Source organism: Chionomys nivalis, chromosome Y (assembly GCF_950005125.1).
Source record: "Chionomys nivalis chromosome Y, mChiNiv1.1, whole genome shotgun sequence".
NCBI lineage: Eukaryota > Metazoa > Chordata > Mammalia > Rodentia > Cricetidae > Chionomys > Chionomys nivalis.
The window spans coordinates 6,057,176-6,080,354 of record NC_080113.1 but is presented as its reverse complement, the minus strand read 5'-3'; the positions used below and the strand labels follow the sequence as shown (position 1 = coordinate 6,080,354).

At 41.5% G+C, this 23,179-nt stretch overlaps 1 pseudogene; it reads right to left on the bottom strand.

The window, feature by feature from the left end:
- Positions 1-6,250: 6,250 nt before the first annotated feature.
- LOC130868812 (ubiquitin-like modifier-activating enzyme 1 Y) overlaps positions 6,251-23,179 on the bottom strand; it is a 964,755-nt pseudogene continuing 947,826 nt past the window's right edge.

Genomic DNA, 23,179 nt, shown 5'->3' with positions numbered 1-23,179 from the left:
CCAACGTTCTGCTGCTTACAAGAAACACACCTCAACCACAAGGACAGATATCCTCTCAGAGTAAAGGGCTGGGAAAAGGTTTATCAAGCAAACAGACCTAAGAAACAAGCAGGTGTGGCCATACTAATTTCTAAGAAAGTTCACTTTAAACTAAAATTAATCAAAAGAGATGGAGAGGGACATTTTTTACTCATAACAGGAACAATCCACCAGGATGAAGTCTCAATCCTAAATATATATGCCCCTAATATAAAAGCACCCACTTATGTAAAAGAAACGTTACTAAAACTCAAGGCAGTCATCAAACCACACACACTAATAGTAGGAGATTTCAACACTCCACTCTCACCAATGGACATGTCAATCAGACAGAAACCTAACAGAGAAATAAGAGGATTAAGTGAGGTAATGAATCAAATGGACTTAACAGACATCTATAGAACATTCCACTCAAATAGGAAAGAATATACCTTCTTCTCTGTAGCTCATGGAACCTTCTCGAAAATACACCACATACTCGGTAACAAAGCAAACATACACAGTTACAAAAAATATCGGTAACCAACTGTGTCTTATCCGATCACCATGGATTAAAGTTAGAATTCAACAACAATGCTATCCCCAGAAAGCCTATGAACTCATGGAAACTGGAGAGTCAACTACTGAACCACACCTGGATCAAGGAAGGAATAAAGAAAGAAATTAAAGTCTTCCTTGAGTTCAATGAAAACTAAGACTCAACATACTCAAACCTATGGGACAGGTCCTGGAGAGATGGCTCAGAGGTTGAGAGCATTGCCTGCTCTTCCAAAGGTCCTAACTTCAATTCCCAGCAATCACATGGTGGCTCACAACCATCTGTAATGGGGTCTGGTGCCCTCTTCTGGCCTGCAGGCATATAGACAGACAGAATATGGTATACAAACCTATGGGACACTATGAAAGAAGTGCTAAGAGGAAAGTTCATAGCATTAAGTGCCCACTTAAAGAAAACGGAGAAAGCACACATTGGAGACATAATAGCCCACCTGAAAGCTTTAGAAAAAAAGGAAGCAGACTCACCTAGGAGAAGTAGAAGACTGGAAATAATCAAACTGAGGGCTGAAATCAACAAAATATAAACAGAAAACAATCCAAAGAATCAATGAAACAAAAAGCTGGATCTTGGAAAAAATCAATAAGATTGATAAACCCCTATCCAAACTAATCAAATGGTGGACAGAGAATATGCAAATTAACAAAATCAGAAACAAAATGGGAGACATAACCACAGACACAGAGGAAATTCAGAGAATCATTAGATCTTACTACAAAAATCTGTATGCCACAAAATTGGAAAATGTAAAAGAAATGGACACTTTTTTAGATAAGTACTATATACCAAAGTTAAACCAGGAACAGGTGAACAATATAAATAGACCTGTTAGTCGCGAAGAATTAGAAGTTGTTATAAAAAACCTCCCCACCGAAAAAAGCCAAGGTCCAGATGGCTTCAATGCAGAATTCTACCAGAACTTCCAAGAAGACCTAATACATATACACCTTAATGTATTTCACAATATAGAAACAGAGAAGTCATTGCCAATTTCCTTTATGAAGCTACTGTTACTCTGATAACAAAACCACACACAGACACAACCAAGAAAGAGAACTACAGGCCAATCTCACTCATGAATATTGATGCAAAAATCCTCAATAAAATACTGGCAAACCGAATCCAAGAACACATTAGAAAAATTATCCATTCTGATCAAGTAGGCTTCATCCCAGAGATGCAGGGCTGGTTCAACATACGGAAATCTATCAATGTAATCCATCATATTAATAAACTGACAGAAAACAACCATATGATCATTTCATTAGATGCTAAAAAAGCATTTGACAAAATTCAACATCCCTTTATGATAAAGGTCTTAGAGAGGTTAGGAATACAAGGGTTGTACCTAATTATAATAAAAGCTATTTATAGCAAGCCGACAGCTCACATCAAATTAAATGGAAAGAAACTCAAAGCTATTCCACCTAAATCAGGAACACGACAAGGTTGTCCATTCTCTCCACACCTCTGTAATATAGTGCTTGAAATTCTAGCAATAGCAATAAGACAACATAAAGGGATCAAAGTGATTCAAATTGGAAAGGAAGAAGTTAAACTTTCATTATTTGCAGACGATATGATAGTGTACATAAGCGACCCCAAAAACTCCCACAAAGAACTCCTTCAGCTGATAAACACCTTTAGTAGCATTGCAGGATACAAGATCAATTCCAAAAAATCAGTTGCTCTCCTATACAGAAAGGATACGGAAGCAGAGATGGAAATCAGAGAAGCATCACCCTTCACAATAGCCACAAATAGCATAAAATATCTTGGGGTAACTCTAACCAAGGAAGTGAAGGATCTATTTGACAAGAACTTTAAGTCTATGAAGAAAGAAATTGAGGAGGATACCAGAAAATGGAAGTATCTCCCTTGATCTTGGATTGAGAGGATCAACATAGTAAAAATGGCAATTCTACCAAGGGCAATTTATAGATTCAATGCAATCCCCATTAAAATCCCATCAAAATTCTTCACAGATCTTGAGAGGACAATAATCAACTTTATATGGAGAAACAAAAAACCCAGGATAGCCAAAACAATCCAATACAATAAAGGATCGTCTGGAGGCATTACCATCCCTGACTTCAAACTCTATTACAGAGCCTCAGTATTGAAAACAGCTTGGTATTGGCATAAAAACAGAGAAGTCGATCAATGGAATGGAGTAGAAGACCGTGATTTAACCCACAAACATATGAACGCCTAATTTTTTATAAAGGAGCTAAAAGTATTCAATGGAAAAAAGAGAGCATCTTCAACAAATGGTGCTGGCAGAACTGGTTCCAACCTGTAGAAGAATGAAAATAGATCCATATCTATCGCCATGCACAAAACTCAAGTCCAAATGGGTTAAAGACCTCACTATTAGTATGAACATACTGAACCTGATAGAAGCAAAAGTGGGAAGTACTCTACTACGTATGGGTACAGGAGATCACTTCCTACGTTTATCCCCAGCTGCACAGACATTAAGGACAACATTGAATAAATGGGACCTCCTGAAAATGAGTAGCTTCTGTAAAGCAAAGGACACTGTCACTAAGACAAAAAGGCAACCCACTGACTGGGAGAAGATCTTCACCAACCATGCAACAGACAAAGGTCTTATCTCCAAAATCTATAAAGAACTCAAGAAACTAGACCTTAAAATGCTAATTAATCCAATAAAAAATGGGGCACTGAACTGAACAGAGAATTCTCAACAGAAGAAATTCAAATGGCCAAAAGACACTTAAGGTCATGCTCAACTTCCTTAGAGATAAGGGAAATGCAAATTAAAACAACTTTGAGATAGCATCTTACACCTGTCAGAATGGCTAAAATCAAAAACACCAATGATAGTTTTTACTGGAGAGATTGTGGAGAATGGGGCACACTCATTCACTGCTGGTGGGAATGCAAACTTTTGCAACCACTTTGGAAAGCAGTGTGGCGATTTGTCAGGAAATTTGGGATCAACCTACCCCAAGATCCAGTAATACCACTCTTGGGAATATACCCAAGAGATGCCCCATCAAATGACAAAAGTATCTGTTCAACTATGTTCATAGCAGTATTGTTTGTAATAGCCAAAACCTGGAAACAACCTAGATGCCCTGCAATGGAGGAATGCATGAAGAAAGTGTGGAATATATACATATTAGAGTACTACTCAGCGGTAAAAAACAATGACTCCTCGAATTTTGCGTGCAAATGGATGGAAATAGAAAACACTATCCTGAGTGAGGTATCACAGACCCAAAAAGAGGAACATGGGATGTACTCACTCATAATCGGTTTCTAGCCATAAATAAAGGACATTGAGCATATAATTTGTGATCCTAGAGAAGCTAAATAAGAAAGTGAACCCAAAGAAAATCGTATAGTCATCCGCCTGGAGAGGGGAAGTAGACAAGATCGCAGGGCAAAAACTGGGAACTTGCGGGTGAGGTGGCATGGGGCAAAGGGGAAATGGGATGAGAAACATGAGATGGGGAGGATGGGAGGAGCTCGGGGGATTGGGATGGTTGGGATATAGGAAGGGTGGATATGGGAGCAGCGAAGTATATATCCTAACTAAGGGAGCCATCTTAGGGTTGGCAAGAGACTTGACTCTAGAGGGGTTAGCAGGTGTCCAGGGAGATGTCCCCAGCTGGTACCTTGGGCAACTGAGGAGAGGGAACCAGAAATGACCCTATCCTATACTGATGAATGTCTTACATATCACCTTAGAACCTTCATCTGGCGATGGATCGAGGTAGAGACAGAGATTCAATTTGGAGCAAGGGTCTGAGCTCTTAAGGTCCAAATGAGGAGCAGAAGGAGGGAGAACATGAGCAAGGAAATCAGGACCACGAGGGATGCACCCACCCACTGTGACAGTGGATCTGATTTATTGGGAGCCCACCAAGGCCAGCTCCTCTGGGACTGAATAAGCATGGGTTGAAACTGGACTCTCTGAGCATGGCAGACAATGAAGGCTGTTGAGAAGCCAAGGACAATGGTACTAGGTTTCGATCCTAATACATGAACTGGCTTTGTGGGTCTTAGCCTGTTTAGATGCTCACCTTCCTGGACGTAGATAGAAGACCTTCATCTTCCCGCCGGGCAGAGAATTTGGACTGCTCTTCAGTATCGAAAGGGAGGGGGAATGGTGTGGGTGGTGGAGAAGAGGAGTGGGGATAGGGGGAGGGGAGTGGGGGGAGGGGGCAATATTTGGGAAGAGCGGAGGGAAATGGGAAACGGGGAGCAGGTGGAAATATTAATTAAAAAAGAATAAAAAAAAGACCCACACCAGGGCTGGAATTCATACCCGACCATGCTTGGTTGTCAGACCAAGACCCTGAGACTAGATAGTCAGAGGCCTAGTGTAAAAATCAAATACTAACCTAAACAAAGTAAAAGCATGCAGAGACAAAATGACTCCTAATGATATTCTGATAGTCTTGGATCAGCAGAGAAGTTTCATTCTAGCAGATGGGAATATATAGACACACAGCCAGACAATATGCAGATGGTGAGACCCTGGAGCACTCATTCCAAAATGGGATGTCTCCAGGAAGCCCCCACTTCTCAGAGCTCAGGACTCAGGCCTGGAAAAGGAGACAAAATGGGTTAAGAGCCAGAGGAGGCAGAGGATGCCAACAAAACAAGGCCCTCTAAGCCAACACAAGCAAATCTCACACAAACACAAAGAACACTGAAGCAGCATGCACAGGCACAGCACAGATCCTCTCTGGGTATGTTTCCACTTTAGTGTTTTTGATGGAATTCAAAATACTGTGAATCTCTGAGTCTCTGATTCTCGTCCCTTCTCTTGGGCCGTTCTCCTTGTTGTGCTGTCTTGTCCAGCTTTGATGGCATCGTTTCTTGTTCTACAGTTCCTTATAATATAAAATTACCTTAAAATATTAAATGATATATAAAATCAAAAACTGTACAAAAGTCTAGTCATTAGGGTAAACGTTATCAACTGAACAGTCATTTGTACCTTCTGGGCGAGGGGAAAATCAGTTGTTTTGATCAGAGTGACACTGGGCCTGCCAACCACATCCAGGCAGGCCTCACATTCAGGAGTAGTTGACTAACACATAACAGACTAGACAGTTTTTGTGTGTGCTTTTATTTCCTTAAAGTTTGGTGGGTTTTGTGGTTTTTCTTTCTCTTTGGGGAGTTTTTGTTTTCCCGACTTGGGAGATTTTGTTGTTGTACTGAGTTCTTGTTTTACAAGAAAGAACTTAAAGTTGCGTGGGCACGGACTATGGGAAGGGGAAGGATGTGGGTAAAATGTATTTAAATGTAAAAGTTGTTTTGAATAGAAGAATGTCACCATCTCAGAGCAGCAGCTTTCTTTATCCTCTGGCTCTTTCATTCCTTCCACCTTCTCTTCCTGAGTCTTAGGTGCAGCAGAGCAGATATATCCACTGAACATACTGAATACTGATGATTTGTGGCTTGTAAAAATCAAGCCAGGTACTGGGACCCTACCCAAGTACCCAAGTACTGAGCTTCTCAATCTTAAAGAAGATGCTACCACTACTTTTCTGAAGCAGCCTGATTCCTACCTGAATCCTAAGTATTAATTCTTATATACCCATAGATGTAACCCTCACCCTTCATCAAAGAAACTTCTCTTTGATACAGATGGAGACCACTGCAGGCCTACAATCATGACAAAACCCTATGCAGTAACCACCCATGCACCCCACAAAATTCCTTCTCAAAGTCAATGGGGTACATCTTGAATCCAAGAAGCTTGTCTGGAGTAGGAAGGGAAGTCTTGAGTTCCTCCAGCTGGCTGCCATCTGCAGAAAGCTGGGGAACAACACTGTCTATGGTGAACCCATGCCACTTGCCCAAGGGGAAGTCAGGAGTGAGTGGTGGTCACGTAAAGGTATTTGCAAAGGAGAGAGAGGCATGCTGGAAGGTGTAAGAAAAGGTGAGAGATGGAGGGAGGGAAGGAGGAAGGGTGGAGGGAGGGAAAGAAGGATGGAGGAAGAGAGGGAGGGAAGGAGGTTTGGAGGTAGTGTGGGAGGGAAGGAGGGAGGGAAGGAGGGAGGGAGGGAGAGAGGAAAGCGTAGAGAGGAGAGAAGGAGAGGCCAGGGGATGGGAGGGAAGGGGAAAAAGGGGAGGGGAGAAGAGATGAGGGGGAGGAGAGGAGAGGAGGAGAGGAGATGAGACTTCCCTGGCTCCTACTAAAAGGCACAGGTACTTGGGGATGAAGAATACAAACACGGGAAGACCAGGAGAAACCGAATAGCAAAGGTGAACACAGAGATCACAAAACAGGTAACATATTCATAGGAGATGAAGGATGGGAGAAACTAAATTATCCATCAATGAATGAACAGACAATCGTACAGAAACCTACTAAGTCATAAGTAGAGGAAATTCCGGGAGCATATGGCCATTAGACTAAACAAGAGAGATGAGATAAAGAAAGAAAAATCTGGTAGGATTTTATAACTCTGTGGTTCCACTACTATGTTACAGAGGGTGGCCAAATAGATTGAAACAAAAAGTAGACAAAGGTTTTCAGGGCTGGTGAAGTTGTGGAGGATGGGAGAAGTCGTTCAATGGGCACAGGGCTTTAGTTTTGCAAGATGAAGACAATGGAGCTGGGGCAAAGTGATTCATGTAAGTGCACAGGAAGAAATGACAAGCAGTGGAATAGGGGAGAGAAGCAGACACATACTGTTACGAACAGCGAGTGAAGGACACGGAAGTCTGAAAAGGAGGCAGTTGGCCAAATATACAAAAAGAAAACATGAGGAGACAAATACTTTTTTTAATATTTATTATGTATACAATATTCTTTCTACATGTATGCCTACAGACCAGAAGAGGGCACCAGACCTCATTACTGATGGTTGTGAGCCACCATGTGGTTGCCGGGAATTGAACTCGGGACCTTTGGAAGAGCAGGCAACACTTTTAACCACTGAGCCATCTCTCCAGCCTCTAGAGACAAATACTTTAAAGGGACCTATATTAACTGGAAGAGCTGTACAAGAGAAGAAACTCCAGAGGGATCAGAGGAGGAGGAATCGAGCATCATAACATGGAGTACAGAAAGCCAGGTGTGTTTCAAGCAGACACAAAGAGGGCACTGACACAGAGGAAAGTCTGAGGTAGATACCTGGGTGGGAAACTAGAGGAGACCTGTTATGAGACAGAGCAGCCAAGGTATCTAGACGCCCAGAGGGCAGGGAGAATTCACATTCTTTTTGTATGAAAATAAATCAAAAGGAAATAAGTGAAACATTTCCATAAACCTACACTGCAAAGGAATGAGATACAGAAATCTGTTTCAAGCATCCATCCTTAAGTCCAGACTCAAAAGAAGATAGACTAGGTAACTCTCAAAAATACAGTAAAGAGCATGGCCAATGGCAAACAGCAGAGAGAGGCTTAGAGGGGAAGGAGACAAATAGGTGGGTGATCCCTGAACTCATGACAAAGCATTCTCACCAACTGTGGCACTGGTGCTCTGGAATTCCTGCTCAGAAACGTGAATCCTGATGCCAGACTTGGGAGCCAATTGGGGAGCTGCAGAGACTGCAGGAGTCTGGCCACAGCAGCGCTGTGGTGGGACCCTCCTAGTCTGGGCAAACAGGTTGACAGCAGCCATCACGCAGTCCAGATGCAGGGGCTGAAAGGCACAGCAAAGAAAACTGAGCTCAAAACTTAACATGGGGTTAAGGGTAGAGACCTTACTCCCCAGACACCTACCTAAGAGACCCTAAGGACACTTACACTGTTTGTGTCAAAGGTGAGTTGGTGTGGACAGCATTTTTGGCCCCGCCCAAAAGAGGGCTCCAGAGTTTGTAAACTAGGACAGTGAGAAGGTATGAGGAGGGCTGAAGGAGAAGGAATTCTCAGGCAGACCTCAGTCCAAGAAGCCTAGGTTCACATTCTTGGAAACTGGCAATGAGCCATACACACAGCAAGTTAAACTTGCTGATTCATATTGTATTAAGTCGATGAAATTTTAAAAAGTGCACATTAATCCTCTCTAAATTACAAGCCATTATTACACCAACTTCACATGTGTGGCTTATCAACACACTATACTCAACATGACCCAACATCAGAAACAGCTGGACTCGAACCCACAGGTTGCTCTTTGCCTAACTATAAAATTTCTCACTTGTAACTTGTAGTTACAGTCCTCAAGAGAAATCTGACATGACTCAGCCCACAGGAAGGGATTTATCTCATGAAGGGTAATAAAGGTTTACAAAATGGCTACTGGTTTTTCAGTTAATGGCAACCAGTATTACCCAAATAAAACCACACACACAAGAAATTTCTCTGAGAGACGGACTCACATGACACTTCCCAAAACCTCCTCTAGTTACACTTTCCTTTGGGATATAAACGAGAAGTTAGAGGAGGGCTGAAGGAGAAGGAATTCTCAGGCAGACCTCAGTCCAAGAAGCCTAGGTTCACATTCTTGGAAACTGGCAATAGCCATACACACAGCAAGTTAAACTTGCTGATTCATATTGTATTAAGTCGATGGCAGCAGAGACATATTTAGACTTATGGGATAAGAGAGGGAGGAAACACAAAATCTCAATAAAAGTTCAAACTCTATTATAGTTGGTAGTCTACCCATTCCAGGGGTGGTCCTTTCTCTTTACCAAGAAACCTATAATGTTTGCCAATAAACTTTCACTTTGTGCTGTGTTTTTCCTGTGTTTCAATTCTCAAATTGATGGAGAAGAAGCCAGATGCAAGCTGGTACCTTTACTTTAATGTCATTGCTAAGATACTTAATAGCAGAAAGATTTATTTTGACTCACGTTTCATAGAGTCAACCCATTGTCACATGTGTTCTTGTGCTTCAGCAGAAAATCACTGGTAGCTACTTTAATGCATAGCAAACAGGAAACAGGGAGGGTAGGAAAACACGAAAAGGTCGGTATGAAATATAGCCCGAGGACTTGCTTCCAGTGGTCTACTTCTTCCAACTAGACCCAGCTCCTTTCATGTCACCACCAATAATATCCTCACATTGTGAGCTTATGATATTAATCTCCTCTGAGTCACAGACATACTCAGGTACTTTGTACTAATCTCTGGATCTAGTTACTTCTCAATCTAGTCAAGGTGATGATGAAAATTAATTATCATAGGCCCTAATTCCTTTCAAAACACAGTAAAAGAGGAAACCTGCTTCAAGAACTTTATTTGGCTCTTAATTGGAATCCTTTCTCTGTCATAGACACCAGTAGTCTCAGGTCATTAGGGACATATGTGGACCTAACTCCTTACTGGCGACCCCTGATGAAGAGTCAAACATCCTAATGATAGATGGAAAGACAAACAGAACACAGTGAGATGGAAGAACTCTAAATATTTGAAGGAATAGAAGAACAAACAGGTGTATTAGGAAAATGAGATCATGGCAACATAGAAGGGGGGAATGATAGGTAAATGGAGGTTGGGGGGATAGAATGGAAGAATGATTAGAAATGAGGCTGGTGTGAGCTAGGATGTGTTCACAGCATTTGTGGTCGATGCCAGAGACATTATGATACCTGGTAATTTGTATGGGCCAACAGTGGATACTTCAAAACACACTTTACATGAATTATTGCAAGGAATCATGTGAGATAAATTACTTTCTCCAAATCTTAGTAATTACAGGCTTACTTTATTTTTCTATGAATGTATATGATTTATGTATGTGTGTGTGCCCACGCATATGTGTTTATACATACATGTCAGAGTATATTTCTGGAGTTCAGAGGAAAATCTTGGTTGTCAATCTCAAGTTCCACCTTGCTTGAAACACAGTCTTTTTAATTTAAAGGCATGTGATCCACATCTTTGAATATTAAGTAGAAGATATGAAACAGTAGTCTTTTTCTACCACAAAGACTATGATCTTGACCTCACTCATTTCCAACCACACAAAAGATAACTTGTCTGTTAAAGGGGCAAGGTTTTCTATTAAAAATGGAAATATTGTGTAGCATCTCTGGGAGAGTTTTGATCCATTGCTTCTGCCTTGCTAGGGGGCAGGGACTAAGTCTTCTCAGGTTTGCCCATAGAATCATGCTGATGTTGAGCCTATCTTTTTAAATTCTAACACTAAAGGCTTATTTATCATTATTGTTTCCATATTACATTATACTCAATCCCCAAAACTCATGTAATAGTTTTGTCATCTCAGTTGAATAGTTGTTATTTGCATCCCTCTAAGAGATTCGGGAGCTATTTACAACTACTATGTATTAAAATTAAAAAAAAATTCAGAGTCTGTTTTTTCACAGAGTTCAAGACCTGAACCCTAAAGAGGCAAGTAATCTGTCAAAGAGTCATTGGGTAGGCCCTGGATAAAAGACTGGCACTAAGAACCTTTTAAGGATATTCTACCATGTGGGGTTATCCTTCAATTGGTAAGTGATAGAATGCCAAAATCACTAATATGTGCCCATTGGGATCATAAGAAGCTATTGGTCTCAGGGAAGCACTTCTTTTTTTTGATAGTCCAGTATATTTATTATAGACATATGCAAAATGGATGAGAAAATGTTCTTTTGTTATTTTTTTAAATTATTATTTTTTATTGTATAGATACAATTGTTTACAACAATATTCCATACTGAATATACACTCTTGTGATTTTTTCTTTTTTTATTATAATATTTTTTTAATTAAAAATTTCTACCTCCTCCCTGCCTCCCTTTTCCCTCCCCCTCCCCCCACTCCCCACACCTCTGCCCCCTCCCTCTCCAGTCCAAAGAGCAGTCAGGGTTCCCTGTGGGCAGTACATTGCTTTTTATAACAACTTCTAATTCTTCGCGTCTAACAGGTCTATTTTTGTTTCATTGATTCTTTGGATTGTTTTCTGTGTTTCTATTTTGTTGATTTCAGCCCTCAATTTGATTATTTCCAGACATCTACTTCTCCTAGGTGAGTCTGCTTCTTTTATTCTAAAGCTTTCAGGTGGGCTATTAAGTCTCCAATGTGTGCTCTCTCCATTTTCTTTAAATAGGCACTTAATGCTATGAACTTTCCTCTCAGCACTGCTTTCATAGTGTCCCATAGGTTTGAGTATGTTGAGTCTTCATTTTCATTGAATTCAAGAAAGAGTTTAATTTCTTTCTTTATTTCTTCCTTGATCCAGGTGTGGTTCAGTAGTTGACTCTCCAGTTTCCATGAGTTCATAGGCTTTCTGGGGATAGCATTGTTGTTGAATTCTAACTTTAATCCATGGTGATCTGATAAGACAAAGGTGGTTACCAATATTTTTTTGTAACTGTGTAAGTTTGCTTTGTTACCTAGTATGTGGTCTATTTTCGATAAGGTTCCACGAGCTGCAGAGAAGAAGGTATATTCTTTCCTATTTGGTTGGAATGTTCTATAGATGTCTATTAAGTCCATTTGATTCATTACCTCCCTTTATCCTCTTATTTCTCTGTTAGGTTTCTGTCTGATTGACCTGTCCATTGGTGAGAGTGGAGTGTTGAAATCTCCTACTATTAGTGTGTGTGGTTTGACGACTGCCTTGAGTTTTAGTAACGTTTCTTTTATATAAGTGGGTGTTTTTATATTAGGGGCATAGATATTCAGGATTGAGACTTCATCCTGATGCATTGTTCCTGTTATGAGTAAAAAATGTCCCTCTCCATCTCTTCTGATTGATTTTAGTTTGACGTCAACTTTGTTAAATTAGTATGGCCACACCTGCTTGTTTCTTAGTTCCTTTTGCTTGATAAATCTTTTCTCAGCACTTTACTCTGAGTAGATGCCTGTCTTTGTGGTTGAGGTGTGTTTCTTGTAAACAGCAAAATGTTGGATCTTGTTTTCGTATCCAATTTCTTAGCCTGTGCCTATTTATAGGTTAGTTGAGTCCATTGATATTAGTGATATTAATGAACAGTGGTTGTTAACTCCGGTCATTTTTTCTTTCTTTCTTTCTTTCTTTCTGTAGTAGAGTTTGTGTGTTTCCCTTCTTCAAGTTGTGCTGGTGAAGTTTCATTAGATATCTGAGTTATTGGGGGGCATTGTTGGACTCCTTGGGTTGTGATTTTCCTTCAATTACTTTCTGTAAGGCTGGATTTGTGGCTACGTATTGTTTAAATTTGTTTTTATCCTGGAAAATTTTGTTTTCTCCATTTATAGTGATTGAAAGCTTGGCTGGGTATAGTAGTCTGGGCTTGCATCCATGGTCTCTTAGTTTCTGCAGTACATCTATCCAGGACCTTCTGGATTTCATGGTTTCCATAGAGAAATCAGGTGTAAGTCTGATAGGTTTACCTTTATATGTAACTTGACCTTTTTCCTTTGCAGCTCTTAATATTCTTTCATTCTGTATGTTTCATGTTTTGATTATTATATGGCAAGGAGATGGTTTTTTTTTTTTTTGATCCAGTCTATTTGGTGTTCTGTATGCTTCAAAGGAATATCTTTCTTAAGGTTGGGAAAGTTTTCTTCTATAATTTTATTAAATATATTTTCTGGAACATTGAGCTATACTTCTCCTTCTTCTATCCCTATTATTCTTAGGTTTGGTCTTTTTATTATGTCCCAGATTTCCTGAATGTTTTGTGATGAGAATTTGTTGGTTTTGCTGTTTTCTTTGTTCAGTGTGTTTATTTTCTCTAAGGTATCTTCAGTGTCTGAGAGTCTTTCTTCTATCTCTTGCAATCTGTTGGTAGTACTTGTCTCTGTAGTTCCTGTTCATTTATCCAAATTTTCCATCTCCATCCTTCCCTCGGTTTGTGTTTTCTTTGTTACTTCCACTTCATTCTTCAAGTCTTGAACCATTTCCCCTACCTGTTTGATTACTTTTTCTTGTTTCTCTTGGTTTTCTTGGGTATGTTTGAGAGATTTATTCATTTCCTCTATCTTTTTGTTTGTAATCTCTAATTGATTATGGCAGTTTTTCACCTCTATTATTTTCATATAATTCACTTTTGAGTCAAATTCTTCTAATTCTTCTGGAATAGGGTGTACAATTCTTCTTATTTCAGGATTCCTGGATTCTGAAGATGTCACGTTGCCTTTCAGGTTGTTGGAGGAATTCTTGCATTGGTGCCTGCCCATCTCTTTCTTCAAATGGAGTCAGGAGAGGCCTGGTGTCTTGGTCCAGTCTTTGCTGTGACTGAGTCCCTGCGTATATCTCCTCAGTGTAGGGGCAGGAACCGTTCCCTTCCAGATGGACTCCTCAACACCAAAACATGGATGCCTGGTACTCCAATGACCAGTGGACAAAAGGGCGAATGTGTGTGGGGGGGGGTCAAATAGAACACTGCCAACCCTGCAGCACAAGCTGGAGGTGCCTGTGCTCCCTTTCGGGGATTGTTGAGGCTTGCCCAGTAGGCAGGCACTCACCACTCTAAGTGGGTAATCTTAGTGTAGGAGCATGATGCTGTTCCTCAGCAAAGGACCTTGCAGACAAGGCAGGCTTTGGGGGGGGTGGGCATGTGTAGGAAAGAAAGCCCTGCAGCAGGAGCTGGGTGACGGGGGTTTATGCTCTCTTTCGAGACAGTCCGCCGTTGGATAGCACACACTCACCCGTCCAGATGGAACTTCTCAGGACCTACACAGGGACACCTGGTAGCCCAATGAGCCTTGTTTGAGTTATTATAGGCAGTGTTGGCAATGTTGGATTCCTTGGGTTGTGATTTTCCTTCTATTACCTTCTGTAAGGCTCGGGTTTTGGCTACATATTGTTTAAATTTGTTCTTATCCTCGAATATTTTGTTTTCTCCATTGATAGTGAATGATTGCTTGGCTGGGTATAGTAGTCTGGGCTTGCATCCTTGGTCTCTTAGTTTCTGCAATACCTCTATCCAGGACCTTCTGGCTTTCATGGTTTCCATAGAGAAGTCTGGTGTAAGTCTGATAGGTTTACCTTTATAAGTAACTTGCCCTTTTTCCTTTGCGGCTCTTAATATTCTTTCCTTAATCTGTATGTTTTGTGTTTTGATTATTAAATGGCGAGGGGATTTTTTTTTTATCCAGTCTATTTGGTGTTCTTTATGCTTCTTGAATATTCATAGGAATATCTTTTTTTATGTTGGGAAATTTTTCTTCCATAATTTTGTTAAATAAATTTTCTTGGCCTTTGAGCTGTAATTCTCCTTCCTCTATCCCTATTATTCTTAGGTTTGATCTTTTATTGTGTCCCAGATTTCCTGAATGTTTTGTGAAGAGAATTTGTTATATTTGCTGTTTTATTTGATCGGTGCGTTTATTTTCTCTGTGGTACCTTCAGTGTCTGAGATTCTTTCTTCTATCTCTTATATTCTATTAGTTATGCTTGTTTCTGTAGTCTGTTCATTGCCCTAGATTTACCATATCCAGTAGGCCCTTGGTTTGTGTTTTCTCCCTTGCCTCCATTTCAGTTTTCAATTTTTGAACTGTTTCCATTGTCTGTTTGATTGTTTTTTCTTGGTTTCCCAGGGTATCATTTACGTATTTTCATTTCTTCAAACTTTTTGTTATGCTTCTCATCCATTTCTATAAGGGCATTTTTTACATGCTGTTTAGGGGACTCTATCACTTTCATAATGTCAATTTTTCCCCTTCTTCTGGATTAGGGTGTTCAAGACCTTCTGTTGTCTGAACATTGGGTTCTGGTGTTTTCATGTTGTTTTTCAGATTGGTGGAGGAATTCTTGCCTTGGCTCCTGCCCATCTCTTCCTTCAAATGCTATCCTATGGATCTTATGGAACAGGATCAGGTTCCCTTAGTGGCCAGAAACCTCGTTAACAAAGGGCCTACCTTGCTGCAAAAAAGGCTATTGAAGCAAATCAATTCCTGCCAGCCCCGTTGCCCTCAGCACCCCATCCCAGTGCCCAACAGGCTGAGCTGGCAGATCCCGTGGCCCCACAGAAGGGAGAAAGAAAGGAGGAGGTTCCTGGGTGCAAACTGGGATGGGTTAGGGAGAGAGAGGCTCCAGCAGAGGGAAGCAGCCCCTGCTGAATGACTGGGGAGTGAAGGAGGTCGGGGAATGTCCCTGCTCTGTTTCCAGGCTCCTGCTGTGGGTCAAGAGCACACTCAGCAACCACTCTGATGTGTCCCCCGGAACAGGATCAGGTTCCTTTGGTGGCCAGAAACCTAGCTAAGAAAAGGCCTACCTTGCTGCAGGCAGGCTATTGAAGCTAAGCAATTCCCACCAGCCCCGTTGCCCTCAGCACCCCGTCCCAGCGCCCAAGGCCCCACACAAGGGAGGAAGAAGGGAGGAGGTTCCTGGGTGCAAACTGGGATGGGTTAGTGGGAGAGAGGCACCAGCAGAGGGAAGCAGCCCCTGCTGAATGACTGGGAAGTGAAGGGGGTTGGGGAATGTCCCTGCTCTGTTTCCGGGCTCCTGATGCGAATCAAGAGCACAATCAGTAACCACTCTGGTAGGTCCCCCGGAACAGGATCAGGTTCCTTTGGTGGCCAGGAACCTTGCTAAGATAGGGCCTACCTTGCTGCAGGCAGGCTATTGAAGCAAAGCAATTCCCGCTGGCCCCTTTGCCCTCAGCACCCCGTCCCAGCGCCCAAACAGGCTGAGCTGGCGGATCCCATGGCCCTGCAGAAGGAACACACAGGGCCTTTTAAGGTCCCTGGAGCAGTTAAGTATTTCATGTGAGTTCTTGTCTGTCTGCACATGCATGGCCCTGGAACCTGGAAGTGCCTACCACCACTGTGTGATAGGAACCAAACATTCCACCCTTTTGATTATTATAAAAACTGGAGGGTTTAGGGACTTTAATGGATGGAAATGGGGCATTGTTAGGTATCTCAAGACTGCTTTCTGCTGATTTTGTGGGCATCAGAATGTTGAGATTCTTGACCACATCCTAGGGTGGCTGATTACTTTCATGTTTTCAGGCTCTGTGGAACCGGCTGGCTAGCAGTTCAATTGGACCTTGCAATTTGCTAGAAAGGCAGAATATTATGTCTGAAAAAAATATTTGAGATCCTGGTGATTAAGTGTGGAGAGTCCCAAGATGGAAGATTTTTTGGAGGGTGGGTTTGCATTGGAGGAGGGAATTTCCCAGGGCTTCCCAAGACCAGGGAAGAATTAAATGATACCTATTCTGGGCTAGTCTAGTCCATTTAGGTAGATCCAATTGGCTTTCTGGAGCTTATGAAAAAATGTTTAAAAAGAAATAAATTTTAGACATACTAAAGATTATGGTTATGATAGTATAGTGTTGGGATAGAAGATGGTGGAGGAGGAGGGAAGAGATGGGAGAATTATTAGAAAGGGGAATTATTAAACCCCTCAAGGCACTTGTTCTCTTTAGCATCATGGTATTACCTTAACATCCAGGAGACACTGTTGCAGTCAGTGATAGTCCTGTTATGTTAAAGTCTGTTTTGTGAGTTTTGTGGAGTCTGAGGTTGTGAATGTCCCCAAACTCATTATTGTTTCTTACCACCTGGGCTTTTGGCAATCCTTTGTACCACTGGCTCCATGTTTAATGATGGTCTCTGTGATAACAGCTGAGTGGGTAACTGGAAATTTAAGTATGACATTGGATAAATAGAGAAGATGGTAAAGCAGATAAGAGAAAGAGGAAAAGGGTATATGGAGTTTGGGGCACAGGAGAGTTGAGTATGGTGATTAGACTTTATCCTTCTGGAACTGGAGAAAGAGTGGCTGAACTTTGTGTCCTCTGGAACTTAATGGAGCAAGTTTGAGTTACCATATATGAGGGAGTATCTTGAGCTGAAAGAATAAAAGGACTGAGGTGAGACAGGTAAATCCAATGAGGGAGAACCTTGAGCCAGGCAGCTGTGGGAGTTACAATAATTACTTTAAACGGACCCTGCAATTAAAGGAAAAGTGGTGAAGGGCATTGGTCTGGGGGGAGGGGAACAGTACCTGATCTCCTGTGTTAATCAGTGACAGGCATAGGTTGACACATGGTTGAGGTAATGAGTAGTTGGTAAAATCCCATAATAGGGAGTGAAGATGGGATAACAGCAGAGTAAGCAGGTGATCAGGAAGTGTAGAGGTTTTAGATGAGAGGCTTGGGATTAAAACCAGCCACATATATATGAGTTCAAAAAGCAAGCAAGAAAGAAAGCTTTTGGAGAAAGCATTTGACCTAAAAAATAACGGAACTGTCAGACTGATGAAACCAACAGTGAAAACCTCCTTTATCTTTGGGGAAATGGGAGGCTTTTAACAACTCTATAATGTAACCTGAGTTACTTATAGATTCTCCTTTCATTGTAGAAACCCACATTCTTTCCAGCTAGCTGCGTGGGAGAGGGGGATATGAAAGGCATATTTGAAGTCTATGTAAACATTTAAGGATTGTCCCTTTGCTGACTGGAAGGCACTGGTAAAGTTTATTAATTCAACCTACTGATTAATGGTATGGGCAGGAAGTGCCTGTACCTCCACCACCCCAGTGTCTCCTCACATTAAAGAAGCTCTCATCTGTGTACCAGGTATAAGTGACCTGAGACAGTTTGCCCTAGTGTATATGTGAGGAGTGGGGCAGTAGATCTAATAAGGCTTCTATGCAGTAATGAAATGGGGAATAATTAATTGTAGTAGGAGCATGGGCCTGCTTTTTGTCCTGGTCGCCCAGCTAGCTTAACCCCCGAAATAACCACATGGAAATTGTATTAATTAAATTATTGCCTGGCCTATTAGTTCTAGCCTCTTATTGGCTAACTCTCACATCTTGATTCAACCCATTTTTAAGAATCTACATGTCACCAAGAGGTCATGGCTTACTGGGAAAGATTCAGCATGTCTGACTCTGGCGACTCCACGGAGGCTCTCTCTGCCTGCCTTCTTTCTCCCAACATCCAATTCTGTCTTTACTGCCTACCTAAGTTTCTGCCCTATGAAAAGGCCAAGGCAGTTTCTGTATTTAACCAATGAAAGCAACATAGAGAAAAGAACCTCCTACACCATTTCCCCTTCTTCTTCCTGGGCCCTGCTGCCAGTGCAAACTATGGCTATGGAGCATTTGTGGGCCTGGGTGTTAGTGTATCTGCTTGGGATAGGAAGAAAAATAGATGAGACCATGCCTGTGGCTCAGCTCTTCCTGCCTGGGCAGAAGGCAGAACCAGACTTGGGCAGGCAGGAGAACAAGGTAAGATTCCTGCTGCCAAACAGAGAGATGTTTCCATGCTGCACAGTGCTCTGCCTAGCAGATTTGGCTGTAACTCAGATAAAAAACAGTTTATGTGTTGCATGTTCATTCTCCAGGTTGGACTGATGAGCGCAGCTCCTGCCTGGTGGCCCCAAGCTAACAGATATGGTACGTCCACCATTTTGAATGGAGACAGGGAGAGCCAACATCCAGGGCAGCTGCAACCAAGCTGCTTGGAATTTTAAAAGCTCTTCAAGACAGTAGAGAATTAAAGACAATACAATAGGGCAGATTCAGACATAAAAGACCTCTAAATGTGTCATACTGTCAAATAAACGTATGTAGGCTTAAAAGAGAAAATAAAAGGAGTATAGAAAGTCATAAAATAAAGTTAATGATTTAAAAAAGGGTAGAGTCTTTAAAGAGACAGAGTATGGATAGTCATTGATTTAAAAAAGCCTCTTAAAAATGAAAATTTTCAGAGAGTCCGGATTCTTTGTACTATTTTGTTTTCTTTGAATTTTTTGACTTTGAAGGTGCTAAGTACAGAGAGACATTTCATTGTGTGGGCTGCTAAGCTAAACCAGCATGGATATTATAAAGGTATTACAACCTCAAAATTTGGGTCTAAGAATATGGTTCTTTGGTCTGCAAGGTCCCTGGCCAGCAAGGGGCCCTGATCCTATACCAGAAGACCCATCAGAGAGGTGAGTTTGTTATAGACTGGTGACAGAAGCCCTGTTTTGTCCCAGAAGCTAGCACAGACATTCCTCAACCCCCTAATCTTTCTGGTCATTCGGCAGGGGCTTCTCTCCCCAGCTACTGCCTCACTCTTTCTGTCCCATCCCAGCTTCTGCCCAGGTGCCCCATCCCTTCTTTAGGGACATAAGAACCCCCCCCAGCTCAGCCTGTATTTGGGCTGAGACAGGGTGGTGAGTGCAACAGTGTGGGAATTCCTTTGTTTTACTAAGCTTGCAGGAACCAAGCTAGGCCTTTTGCCTGCAATGTCCCTGGACAGCAAGGGGCCAGATTCTGTACCAGAAAAATCATCTAAGAGCATTTGAAGGAGGAAATGGGCAGGCACCAATGCAAGAATTCCTCCAACAATCTGAAAAACAACATGGTAACACCAGAATCCAGTGAACATACAACAGGAAGACTTGAACACACTAATACAAAAGGAGTAGAAAAAATTGACATTATGAAAGTGATAAGTGTCCCTTTAAAAAGATGTGAAAAACTCCGTTAAAGGAATGGATGAAAAAAAATAACAAAAAGTTTGAAGAAATGAGTAAATCCCTCAAAAATACCCTGAGAAACCAAAAAAAAAATCAAACAGGTTATAGAAACAGTTCAAGATATGAAAACTGAAATGGAGGCAATGAAAAAACACAACCCAAGAGATGGCTGGATATGGAAAATCTAGGTAAACAAACAGAGACAACAGAAACAAGCATAACCAACAGAATACAGGAGATAGAATAAAGCAACTGAGATGCTGAAGACACCATAGAGAAAATAAATGCACTGATCAAAGAAAACAGCAAATCCAACAAATTCTCATCACAAATCATCCAGGAAATCTGGGACACAATAAAAAGACCACACCAGGTTTCACTGGCCTGCCTGCACCAAGCAAGATTGGCGCTCTGTGTACAAACTATCCAACCAGCACGGAGATCTGATCTCTGCACCAGGAGAGCCGTCATTGGGGTGAGTTTGTGACCTGAGGCAGCAGCCCCGGACAGGGAACTCAGAAGTTCCCCATCCCCCCCATCCTTCCTGGGCTCCGTTCAGGGACTTTACTCCCCACATACTGCCTCTCTCTTCCTATCCCACCCAGCTTGCATCCAGAACCCTCCTCCCTTCTGCCCCCTTCCTTTTTGGGCACCACCTAGCTCAGTCTGTCTGGGCACTGGGGGCGAATCCTCAGGGCAAGCAGGCGGGCAGGAGTTCCTTTGTTTCACTGGCCTGCCTGCACCAAGCAAGGTAGGCGCTTTGTTTACGAACTACCCAACCAGCAAGGAGAGCGGATCTTGGCACCAGGAGAGCCATCATTGGGCACGGAGATCTGATATTGTCACCAGGAGAGACATAACTGGAGCACCAGGAGAACCATCACTGGGGAGTACCATCACTGGGAAGGGACAACAGTAGGCAAGGAGACCTGATCCTGTAAAAGAAGATCCATAGGAGAGCATTTGGAGGAAGAGATGGGCAGGTGCCAATGCAAGAATTCACCCAACAATCTGAAAAATAATATGAAACCACCAGAACCCAGCGACCTCACAACAGGAATATGAACACCTTAATCATGAAGAAGTAGAAAAAAATTGACTTTATGAAACTGATTGATACCCTTAAACAGCATGTAAAAAATGCCCTTATAGAAATGGATGAGAAGTATAACAGAAAGTTTGGAGAATTGAGTAAATCAGTGAATGATACCCTAGGAAACCAAGGAAAAACAATCAAACAGATAATGGAAACAGTTCAAGACTTAAAAACTGAATTGGAGGCAAAGAAGAAAACACAAACAGAAGGCTGGCTGGACATGCAAAATCTAGGTAAACGAGTAGAGTCTACAGAAACAAGCATAAAAAACAGAATACAAGAGATAGAAGAAAGAATCTCAGATTCTGAAGATACCATAGATAAAATAAACATGCTGATCAAGGAAAACAGCAAGACCAACAAACTCTCATCACAAAACATTCAGGAAATCTGGGACACAATAAAAAGACCAAAGCTAAGAATAATAGGGATAAAAGAAAGAGAAGTACAGCTCAATGGTCCAGAAAATATATTTAATAATATTATAGAAGAAAACTTTCCCAAACTTAAGAAAGATATTCCTTTGACTGCTCCTGGGACTGGAGTGGGAGGAGAAGAGGTGTGGGGGGAGGGGGAGAGGGTTGGGAGAAGGGGGAGGGAAATGGGAGGTGGGGAGGAGGCAGAAATTTTTTTCCAATAAAAAAAATAAATTAAAATATTTAAATTAGAAAAAAAAAGAAAAGAAAAACACTATCCTGAGTGAAGTAATCCAGACCCAAAAAATGAATATGGTATGTACTCACTCATAAGTGGATGCTAGTTATAAACAAAGGACATTGAGCCTTTAGTTCATGATCCTAGAGAAGCTAAATAATAAGGTGAACCCAAAGAAAATCATATATAGACCCTCCTGGAAATTGGAAACAGACAACATCACCTGACAAAATTGGGAGAATGGAGGTGGGGGTAGAAGGAAGGGGAGAAGGGGAAGAAGAGGAGAGCAGGGGAGGGTTGAGAAGAACTTGAGAAATGGGATAGTTGAGATGGAGGAAGGACAGATATGAAAACAAGAAAAGAGATATCTTGATTGAGGAAGCCATTATGGGCTCAGTAAGGAACCTGGCTCTAGAAAAATTCCCAGGAATGCCCAAGGATGACCCCAGCTAAGACCCTAAGCAACAGAGGAGAGGGTCCCCTAACTGACCTTGTCCTGTATTCAGAATGATGATTATCTTAAATATCACCATAGAACCTTCATTCAACAACAGATGGAAACAGAGGCAAAGACCCACATGGGATCACTGGACTGAGCTCTCAAGGTCCAGTTGAAGAGTGGAAGGAATGAGAATTTGAGCAAGGAGATCAAGACCATGAAGTGTTCATCCTCTGATGCAGTCTACCTGAGCTAAGGGGAGCTCACGAACTCCAGCTGGACTGAGAAGAAACAAGCGTAGGACCACACTAGTCCCTTTGAATGTGGCTGACAGTGTATGGCTGGTGCAGACTGAGGAACCACTAGCAGTAGCACTGGGATTTATCTCTACACCATGTACTGAATTTTTGGGATTGTATTCTTTTTGGATGTATACTTTGCTCAGCCTAGATGTAGTAGGGAGGGCCTTTGACCTTCCACAAAGCAAAGTGCCTTACTCTTTCTTAGGATTGGAGAGGGTGAGAGGGTGTGTGGAGGTAATGGGAGGAGGAGAGGGAGTGGGAATTTGGATTTTTTTTTAAATATAATAAAAAAAATCTAAGGAAAAAAAAAGACCAAACCTAAGAATAATAGGCGTAAAAGAAGGAGAAAAAGCTCAGCTCAACAGTCCAGAAAATATATTTAATAAAATTATAGAAAAAAACTATTCCAACCTTAAGAAAGATATACCTATGAAGGTTCAAAAAGCATACAGAACACCAAATAGGCTTGATCTAAAATAAGAAAAACATCCCCTTGCCATATAATAATCAAAACACAAAGCATACATAACAAAGAAAGAATATTAAGAACTACAAATAAAAAAGGCCAAGTTACTTATAAAGATAAACCTATCAGACTGACACCTGACTTCTCTATGGAAACCATGAAAGCCAGAAGGTCCTGGATAGATGTACTGCAGAAATTAAAAGACCAAGGATGCAAGCCCAGACTACTATACCCAGCCAAGCTTTCGTTCACTATAAATGGAGAAAACCAAATTTTCCAGGATAAAAACAAATTTAAACAATATGTGGCCACAAATCCAGTCTTACAGAA